The sequence below is a fragment of the Nomascus leucogenys genome, chromosome 18 (genome assembly GCF_006542625.1).
Source record: "Nomascus leucogenys isolate Asia chromosome 18, Asia_NLE_v1, whole genome shotgun sequence".
NCBI lineage: Eukaryota > Metazoa > Chordata > Mammalia > Primates > Hylobatidae > Nomascus > Nomascus leucogenys.
The window spans coordinates 41,961,050-41,972,247 of NC_044398.1; the positions used below are offsets into that span (position 1 = coordinate 41,961,050).

An 11,198-nucleotide genomic window follows, 5' to 3' on the forward strand; every position below is an offset into this window, starting at 1 on the left:
CTATTTCTGGCAATTTTTCTCCTTTTTAGCACTTCCATCTGAGACCATTTTCCTCCAGACTGAAACATTTTCTTTAATATTTCACTTATTACAAATTTCATGGTAACAAATTCTGCCAGGTTTTGTTCACATGGAAGTATCTTTATTTACCTTTCATTTGTGGAGCTTGTTTTCACTGAGTGTACATGTCTTACTTAGCAGTCACCTCTCCCCATACACACCCTGCATTCTTTTAAATATGGTTTTCCCCTGTCTGGTGACAAATGCATTCACTTGAAAATATTAAGATTTGCCAATCTTAATATTGGCCCTTTGAAAGTAATAAATGTAACCTTTCTCCTGGCTGCTTTAAATTTGTTTCACCCTGTAACTGTGGTTATCTGAAGCTTGACTATTTTGCTGCCCTGTATCTGGGAAAGCTTGATTTACCTAGTTGTTGGCTTTCTTTTTTCCTTTTCCTTTTTGAAACTGCTTACACTTTGTCTTAAATGTCTTAAATCTGTAGTCTGATATCTTACACCAGATTTTGAAAATTTTAGTTCATGTCTTGTTTTTGCCTGTTCTCTCTCTCCACACCTTCTGAACTCAAGTTAAATACATATTAGATCACCTGAAAGCTTTCCTAATGTCTCTTATATTCTGTTCTCTATTTTAAATCATTTTTCTTCTTTCTATTTCAGTGTGGATGTTTTCTATTTACATGTTTTTTAGTTCATTATTTCTGTCTTCTGCTCTGCCCAGCCTGCTTTTACATGGACTCAATGAATTCTTAAGTTTAGATGTTATGTCTTGATTTTTTATAATGACAATTTGATTATCTTATATATTACAATGTTCTTTTAGACTTCCCATCTTTCATCCATTTTGTTCAATTTTCTTTTCTTTGTATATTTATAATAGCTATTTCATTGTTCTTGATTTTTACTATGATTATCAGTCACATTTTTCTCCTATTCATCTGTCTCCTTTTAAAAATTTTATGCCAGAAGTTGTATATAAAATAATTTTGACGAATGAAATTGATCATTTTCCTCAGAATGTTCATTTTTTCCTCAGTTAGACAGACAATATGAATGAATGATCACTTCACTCTAATCATAAATTGTGCTGTGTCAGGGCAAGACTGCAGTTTTAGTGAGAATAGGTCAATCTCTATTTTCTTTTTAGTTAATCTAATTGAGATATATTTTACATATCATATAATTCATCAATTTCAAGTGTACATTTTAATAATATAAGGATTTATTGATACACTTTTAATTTTTGTCTATTGATCTATATTTCTATCCTTATGCCAGTATCACACTGTCTTGATAACTGTACCAGTAAGTTTGCAAATCAGGAAGTGATAGTACTTCAACTTCATTCTCTTTCAAAATTATTTCGGGTATTCTAGGTTTTCACAGTTATATACATTTCAAGATCTAATTGTAAGTTTCTGCCAAAGCCTGCAGGAATTTTGATATGAATTTCCTGTAGATCAATTTGTGAAGAATTGCCATCTTAACAATATTGACTCTTCCTATCCATAAACATGGAATATTTTTCTCTTTTAGTTCTTCTATAATTTTCCTTAAAAATATGTTGCAATTTTTAAATGTACAAATATAATATAATATTCTTTTGGTAAGCAGATTTTTAAGTATTTTATTCTTTTTTATTTTATTGTGAAACAAATTGTATTCTTTTGTTTTTGAATTTTGACTGTACTTATTTAGTGAACCTAGAGATAAGCCAAAGAAATAATGCAAGTCAACATTACAAATTGTATTCTTAATTTTATGTTTACTTATGTATTGGAGGAATACAGCTAATTTTTGTAAATTGATATTGTATCTTTCAACCATGCTTTCCTTGTAAAAGTACAGTTCTACATGTTTCTGTATGTGTATGTGTGTGTTTGTGAATTTCTTAGGATTTTTCTACATACATACATACATCATCTTGTATGTAGAAGAACATTATTACTTCTTCCTTTCCAATACGAATGCCTTCTGTTTCTTGTCCCTGCATAATTCCCCTGTATAGAATCTCTAGTACATTGTTGAATAGAAGAGGTGAGAGTTGCCATTCCTGTCTTTGTTCCTAGTATGAGAGTGAAAGCTTTCAGTCTTTCACCATTAAGTATAATGTTCTGTTTAGGTTTTGCACAGATGCCCTTTATCAGGTTGAGGAAGTTTTCTTCCTTTCCAAGTTTGTTGAGGGTTTTGGTCATAAATCAGTGTTGCATAATGTTAAATGTGTTTTCTGTGACTATTGAGATAATCAGGTGTGGTTTTTCCTTCCATTCTATTAATACAGTTTATAACATTACTTAATTTTTTGATGTTCAATCAATCTTGCCATTTGGGATACATCCTTCATGGCCATGGTGTATAATGGTCTTTTGTATGTTCTCAATTTGGCTTGCTAATATTTTTCAAGAAGTTTTGTGCTGTGTTCATGAGGGAATTGGTGTGCAACATTCTTTTCTTGTGATATCTTTGTCCAGCTTTTGTAACAGGATAATAATAGTCTCATAAAGTAAGTTGGGAAGTGTTCCTGCCTCCTCTATTTTGTAGAGGAATTTGTGTGTTAAGTAAAACATTATTTCTTCTTTAAATACATGTTTGATTTGCCATTGAAGCCCTCTGGATACTCACCTATCCCTCTCCCAGGACTGTTGTTATTGCTTATCTGTTTAGTAACTTGGCTGTTTCAGTAAAGTCTGTCTTCCTCATAGTGTGAAACCTATGATGTTTCTCAGAGAGTGAAGTCTGGGGATACATATAGACACTGTGGGATAACAGATTTTAGTAGGGCTCCTGTTGGCTCCTGTGTGCTAAGTTGTCTGCCTCTGTTAGTATCACACTCAGCAGTTAGCCTTCACTAATTGCAGGCTAATTTCTCTATTGTTCTCAACAATGTCTGGGGTATAAATCACTTCATAGTCTGATTTAATTATGTTGGGCCCCTTCACAGGGGTAGTTTTTGAGGTTTCTTTTGACTCCTGGGGCTCTTCTCTTGTCTGCCTGTTTCCCAGTTTTCTCTGATGAACTAATTGGTGTATGGCTTAGCTTGTTGCTCTATGGAGCCATCACCATCCACTCAATTGCCTTAGCTTCTCCACACTCAGTTCCAAAATAATTTCATTTCCTTTGAAGAAAGCTTCAGAGATCTCTGTTCTTATGGTCTGCCTTCCCCTGGAAAACCATCTCTGAATCAATGCCCTGGAGCTGGGAACAAGCACAGTGTCACCCTTCTCTCTGAATGACACCCTGCTTCAGAGGCAGTGCACTGGGTAGTGGTCTCTGGTCTTCTCAGTTTTGCCTCTCCCAATGTGAAAGTATTGCCTTTGAGCCTGCTGGGTGAGCGTAGTATGGGACTCCAGTGTTCTTGATCTCCTCTGCCTGGGATAGGGCCTCTATCTTGTGAGTGCAGTCTTGGTGGAGGAAGGGAGCTCTCACCCTCTCAGTCACACTCACATGGAATTTATTCTCTACAACACAAATGGGGGTGGGGTAATAAAAAATGCTGGCAACTTGCTCTTTCCAGGGAGATATGGTAGCCTACTGTATCCTTTGATTGGAAGCTGGGGCAAAGGGAGCCCCATCTTCTTGGCCACAGCTTCCCATAGAGAACTGAGCTAAGGGGAAGGATTGAGTGTTGGCTCAAATGTCACAGACTCTCACTGTTCTAGCTGAGATTTAGTAGATCTGCTTCAATAAGTGTTTCTTCATTTGCTGTATGCTCTAAGAACAATTTCAAAAGACTTTAGATGGTTGCTTTTGAAAAGCTCTCAACAGTGTTAACTGTTTCACTGGAAGGCATGTTTACAGAGCTTCTCACACCACCATTCTGGAAGAGAGATAATGCCTCGGAAAATGTCTAACTAGAACAGCAGAGCTTTGAATACATTCTTGGTATAAATAATACATACATTTCTAGAGAGTATTAAAAAATTGAGGAGTAAACTTTTCCAAAGTATCTTCTTGTATGTCCTCTCCTTTAATCATCACTGCCCTGAGATAGGTATGGCTAATAGTATTTTTCACTTTTTTGCAAATAAGAAGACAATGACAGAAATAGGCATGAAGAATTAACTCAATGTAGAGGTAGATTATAACCCAGTCCTTTGAGATCTCACCTTCCCAGTCGTTCCTCAGTGAATACCATACACCCACATCACAAAACAGCACCCTACATTCTAAGGCAGGCTAACGGAGCCAGGAGATGGATTCTTGGACACACATTACAGACGCGTATCCTCTATGTCTGTTCTGAGTCCTAAGCATGTAATAAGACTGTATAGAGAAATAATTATTGATGTTACAGTTCTCATTACTGGGTTCAAAGGAGGCAATAGAGAAAAGGAAAGGAAATTATCTTGGATTATGGGTTCAAAAGGTCAGAAAAGAAACAATGCATTTGACATTTTAAAAAGTGATATAATTCTGGGAATAATGAAATGTTTCTATTATTATTCCTCTAGGAAAACTTGATACTTGTATGATCGGAATCTCCAAGAGTAGATGGGAAAGTTGCAATCTCACCATGGTGGATTCATTTGCATTGTGTAATTTTATTTACCTGCTCAGAAATCCTCCCTCAACACTTCCACAGAAGCTCAGTTAAGATGATCTGGAAGTGAACTTAGTTTCCTGATGCCAAAACTCAATGAGTTGACAGCACGCATAGTTAGAGGTGGCTCCCGCAGCGCAGGTGCCATCAAGGGAGACAAGTTCAGGAATTTCTTCTCCCTTTTGCCAAAGATGAGACTTTATGTGGGGCTTACATGAAATTGGATACAGAATATGTGCTACATTGGAATAAGGAATTTCTACACTGTTGTCAGAAATAATGGCAAAAGCAAGAGCAGAGAGCTCCTGCAGCTATAGTTTGATCATTGAGCTTTGAGGACATGGATGACCACATTCCAGGCCCATCACCAGGGAGACTGACCTAGAGTTTTTGTGAAGATGTACAGGCTAGAGCTGGCTCAAGAGCAGGACCAAGCATGTGTGGAAGGGGCTGGATATTGTTAGAGAGCACACAGTCACAGCCTGCCCATTCTAGAGCTCTTCCTTGGCCTTCTAAGGAAGACTTCATGGCTGCTCACTTAACCCTTAGGAACTAAAGCTAGGCAGAATGGAGGCGGAGGGTGGTAAAAGTTATACTGGAGGAGATTCTTCAACAGGGATGAAAAATAATATAAACTGGGAGGCAGGGAGTTGGGATTGATTCAATAATCATTTAGGCTGGATTTAAGAGAGTCAGTTTTTAGAGGGCTTGAATTTGAGGATACAGTTGCCTTCTAAGGGGATGATTTTGAGACTAGCGAAGATGAGAAGATTCTAAGTAGATTTTATCATGATTCTTTGTAAAAAACAGCAGGATTGCTTCAATTACTTTTTAAAAATATTTTGGATTGTTGTTCTTTGACTTGACATTGAGCCTTATCTTGGCAATAGGGACTCAAAATTATAGGTGGGTTATCTGTGGTTTTGGTATATGTGGCTATGTATTATTCTTCTTTGAGAAAAATTAGCCAAATAAAATCCTTGTCAATGATGCCACATAATATTGAGAAAAAATATAATAAACACTAAGTAATTAACCAAGGAATTTTTTAAATGTGAATGATTTGTGATGAAATGACATATCTGAAAACTGACTTGCACTTGAGAAGGCACTGTCAAATTCATTGTCATGTTATGTCTTCCTAGAAAGTTGGTGAGAATGCAGCAGATAATATGGTAAGAGTGCTGAGAACAAGGCAGGCATTGTATCAGAGCTTCAAAAATCATGTTGGTTTCTCAAATTCTATGTCTAAGCAAAAAACAAAATCTTGACATGACAGTTAATTATCATGTGGTGGGATTTAATATCAGATAGTATTAAATTTTAGTGAAAATCTCAAGTACAGCAGAATTAAACAGAGTACTACAAACTAATTCCCTTAATTTAAAAGTGAGGTTTTCACCATGTGCACAGACCCTCATACAAATAAAGTATATGATTCCAAACTACCTTCTCAAGAGATGACATCAGCAAAATGGCAGAGTAGGCATTGCTGAGCCTTCATGTTCCCATGGGAACATTAAAAACAAGCAGAAGCAGGTTGGGCGCAGTGGCTCATGCCTGTAATCCCAGCCCTCTGGGAGGCCGAGGCGGGCAGATCACCTGAGGTCGGGAGTTCAAGACCAGCCTGACCAACATGGAGAAACCCTGTCTCTATTAAAAATACAAAATTATCTGGGCATGGTGGTGCATACCTGTAATCCCAGCTACTCAGGAGGCTGAGGCAGGAGAATCCCTTGAACCCAGGAGGCAGATGTTGTAGTGAGCCGAGATTGTGCCATTGCACTCCAGCCTGGGCCAAAAGAGAGAAACTCCGTTTCAAAAACAAAAACAAAAACAAAAAAACAAGCGGAAGCTTCCATAAGCAACTTTTTTTTCTTTTCTCTTTTTAATTGGGCAATAATTGTACATATTCATGGAGTACATAGTGATATTTTGATACATATAATATGTAGTGATCAATTGGCAATTAGCATATCCATCAACTGAAACATTTATCATTTATTTGTGTTGGGAACATTCACTATCCTCCTAGCTATTTAAAACTATATATTATTGATAACTAGAGTCATCCTACAGTGGTATAGCACACTGGAACTTATTCCTTCTGTGTAGATGTAATTTTGTATTCTTTAACAACCTCTCCCTCTGCCTCCTTTTTCACCACCCTTCCCAGCCTCTGGCATCCTCTGCTCTGCTTTTTACTTCTATGAGATCAACTTTTTAAAGCATCCACATATGAGTGAGTACATGTGCTGTTTAACTTTCTCTTCCTGGCTTATTTCACGTAACATAATGTCCTCTGGTCTTATCCATGTTTACATGAATGACAGGATTTCATTCTTTGTTTTAGCTGAATAGTATTCTATGATGTGTGTATACCATATATTCTTTATCCATACATCCGTTTTTGGACAACTAGGTTGATTTCATATCCTCACTGTTACTTGTTGGAACTCTGGAAAAAAATCAAAGGCTTACAGCAACCAATAGAATGCTGATCTAAGGGAAAAAAGCAAATGATAGGAAAGTTGTGTGATAGGAAAATCCATCTCCTTCCCAGTGTGGCAGTGATGATGAAGTGGCAGCAGCATGTATTTCCAGTGTGAGATCCTGGTCTCTGATTCCAAAGAAAGAACAGATCTTATTAACAAATTATTGTGTATGTCTATTCTACCATGACTGGAGATACCTAAAATACCAATGCAATGTTCTTGTCTCTGTTTTGCCTAACTCAGAACTCAGGCCAGAAAAGTGGTGGGCATTGCTCAAAAACAGTGTGAGCTAAATTAATACTCATCATGTGCTTGGGGCAAAAAATTATGGTTGAAACATACAACAGGCCACCTAAGCCCTAAGAACAAAGCTGGGGAGAGTTTCTTTGGGAAATTAAGACATTAAAAAGTAGCTGCATATATAGGGAGGTTTCAAAAGCCATTTGCATGCACAGGAAAAGGTGAAGGGTCACAAAAGACCTATGGCAACCCTAAAGTTTCACCCCAGTGTGATCCCTAGGCATGGAGTAAGCTAGCCAAGTGTAGAAGAAGTCGCCTGGCACAGAGACAGTCTTTGAAAAGGGTGGGAAATTTTAGCTTGTTGTAGCTCCTAACATTCAAGGAAATCTCTGAAAATGTGCAAGGTGAACACAAGCTAAGAAATACAGACTTCAGTGACCACACACAAGAAATAAAATCTTTGCAAAAGTAGTTTTGTAAAGTCACTAAACAAATGGAATACTACAATCTTTAACAATAAAAAAAAATAGGCAACCCTGGAGAAAGAGAAGAATCTGATTTCCAGTGAGATCACATTGTAATATTAAAATATCCACTTGTCAACAAAAAAAAAATCACCAGTCAAGGAAACAAGAAGGTATGGTCAATTTAAAGAAATAAAATAAATAAACATAAACTATCCTTGAAAAATCTCAGACATTGAACTTACTTTATGTACACTTTAAAGCAATGCTTTAAATATGCTGACAGAGCTAGGGGAAAACATAGGAAAAGAATTAAAGAAAACATGAAAACCAACATATAAACAGAATGAGAATATCAATAGATAAAATTATTTAAAAATATCAAACAGCAAGTCTGCAGCTGAAAAGCACTATCTATAAAATATTCACTAGAGGAGTCCAAGAACAGATTTGAGCTGGCAGAAGAAATAACAAATATAGGACAATCAAAATGACTAAATCTGAGAAGCGAAAATAAGAAAGAATGAAGAAAAATGAACAGAGCATAAGCGAACTGTGCACCATCAAGGGAAACAACACATGCATTACTAGTGTTCTAGGAGAGAAAGGGGCCAAAAAGGGAATTATTTCATGGCTGAAAACATCCCAAATTTGATGAAATACATGAATTTACAAATTCAAGACACTCAATGAATGCCAAGTAGGATAAACTCAAATTATCCGCAGTGAGACCCATTATAATCAAATAGTCAAAAGAACAAAAACAAAAAGAATTTTGAAAGCCACAAAAGGGAAGTGACTCATACATATCAATGACCGTACAGGGCTCATTGATAAGATTAACAGATCATTTTTTATCAGAAACCATACAGTCCAGAGGCACTGGGATGACACATTTAAAGAGCTAAAATAAAATCACCTGACGATCAAGAATTTTATATCTGACAAAATTATCCTTCAAAAATGAGGGAGAATTTAGGAGGTTCCAAGATAAATAAAAGGTGAGAGTGTCTGTTACCACTAGACCTGTCCTACAAGAAACGCTAATGAGATTTCTGCAGCTTGAATTGAAAGGACACTAGATAATTGCTAATGAGATTTCTGCAGCTTGAATTGAAAGGACACTAGATAATTAATCAAAGTTGTATGAAGAAATAAAGATCTGGTGCGTGTGGCTGGGGAATTCATATGGAGGTCAAAGTGGAAGCAGGTGTGAGAGGGCCCGCAGAAGGAAACATGGCTGCCAAAGTGTTCGAGTACATTGGCAAGTTTGGCCTGACCTTAGCTGTTGTAGGAGGCCTGGTGAACTCTGCCTTATATAATGTAGATGCTGGACATAGAGCTGTCATCTCTGACCGATTCCGTGGTACAGGACATTGTGGTAGAAGAAGAGACTCATCCCATGGGTACAGAAACCAATTATTTTTGACCGCCCTTCTCGACCACGTAATGTTCCATTCATCAGTAGTAGCAAAGCTTTACAGAATGTCAGCATCACACTGTGCATCCTCTTCCCGCCCTTCACTAGCGAGCTTCCTCGCATCTTCACCAGCATCACAGAGGACCATGATGAGCGTTGTGCTGCCGTCCATCCCTACTGAGATCCTCAAGTCAGTGGTGGCTGCTTTGATGCTGGAGAGCTATTCACCCAGAGAGAGCTGGTCTCCAGGTAGGTGAGCGGCGACCCTATGGAGCGAGCAGCCAGCCACTTTTGGGCTCATCCTGGACGATGTGTCCTTGACAGGACTGACCTTCGGAAAGGAGTTCACAGAAGCAGTGAAAGCCAAGAGGTGGCTCAGCAGGAAGCAGAGAGGGCCAGATTTGTGCTGGAAAAGGCTGAGCGGCAGAAAAAGGGGCCATCATCTCTGCCAAGGGCGACTCCAAAGCAGCCAAGATGATGGCCAACTCACTGGCCACCGCGGGGAACAGCCTGATGAGCTGCGCGAACTGGAAGCCGCGGAGGACATCACGTGCAAGCTCTCGCTCTCGGAATATCACCTACCTCTGGCAGGGCAGTCCTGGCTCCTCCAGCCGCCCCACTGAGGGCCCCCACCCCTGACCCTGCCTCCACCTGCGCGGGCCAACTGTGCCACAGCCTCGATGGTTAACACCGCCTTCCTTCTGCGCCCAACCCAGAAATCACTGCGAAATGTCACGATTGGCTTAAAGTGAAGGAAGTAAAAGTAAAATCACTTCAGATCTCTAAAAAATAAATATATAAATGAAGATATCCAGTAAAGGTAACTTAATGGGTAAATATAAATGCTAGTATTATTATTTTTTGACTGATAATTCCACTTTGTGTTTATTACATGATTTAAATACAAATGTGTAAAATATGAATCTATGTTATGGCTACACAGTGTATAAAGATGTAATTAGTGACAATAACATAAAAGGAAAAGACGGAGATGTACATGAATAGAGTTTTTGTATGAAATTAGTTAAGTTGGTATCAATTCAAAGTATATTGTTACAAATTAAGGATGTTAAATGTAATCCCCATAGTAACAAAAAATAAAATATCTCAAGAATATACACAAAAGTAAAGGAGAGGAAAATCAAATTGGTTTACTAAAATTGAAAAATAAAAAATGTAACTAACCCTAAAATGAGGCAATAATGGAATAATGGAACAAATGTATAAGACATACAGGAAACAACAAATAGCAGATATCCTTCCTTATTAGTAAATGTAAATGCATTAAACCCTCTAATCAAAAGATGGATATTAGCAGAATGAATTTTGTAAAAAATGATACAATTATATGCTATCTGCAAAACACTCAATTTAGAACTAAAAACACAAATAGGTTAAAATGAAAACTGGGAAAGTATATCCCACACAAATAATAACCAAAAGAGAGCTGGAAGCCTATACTACAGACACTCTAGATTTATGAGAGACAAAGGAGATAAAACAATCGGCTAACAAAGGGGATAAAAAATTACAGGCATATATACACCAAACAAGAGCCCTTATGTATATATAAGGGCTTTCAAAGGGCTGTGGGGTGGGTGTGTGTGTGTGTGTGTGTGTGTGTGTGTGTGTAGAGAGAGAGAGGTAACACTGACAGAATTAAAAGGAAAAATAGTTCTATAATATTAGTTGGGAATTTCAATACCCCACTTTCAATAATGTATAGAACATCTAGACAGAAGATCAATTATAATATGGAAGACCTGAAAGATATTATAAACCAACTAGTCCTAACAGACATAGAGAACACCTTACTCAACAATGGAAAAATATGCATATGTCTCACCAGGATAGATCATATGGTAGGTCACAAAACAAGGATTAAGATGTGTTAAAACATTGATATCACACAAAGTATTTTCTCTAGCCACAGTGGAGTGAAGCCAGGAATTAATAACAGAAGGAAAACTTAGGAAGTCACAAATATGAAGAAATTATGCAACACTCTATTAAACAACC

At 37.5% G+C, this 11,198-nt stretch overlaps 1 pseudogene; it reads left to right on the forward strand.

The window, feature by feature from the left end:
* Nucleotides 1–8,995: 8,995 nt before the first annotated feature.
* LOC100596005 lies at nt 8,996–9,802 on the forward strand (annotated as a pseudogene).
* The last annotated feature ends 1,396 nt before the right edge of the window (nt 9,803–11,198 follow it).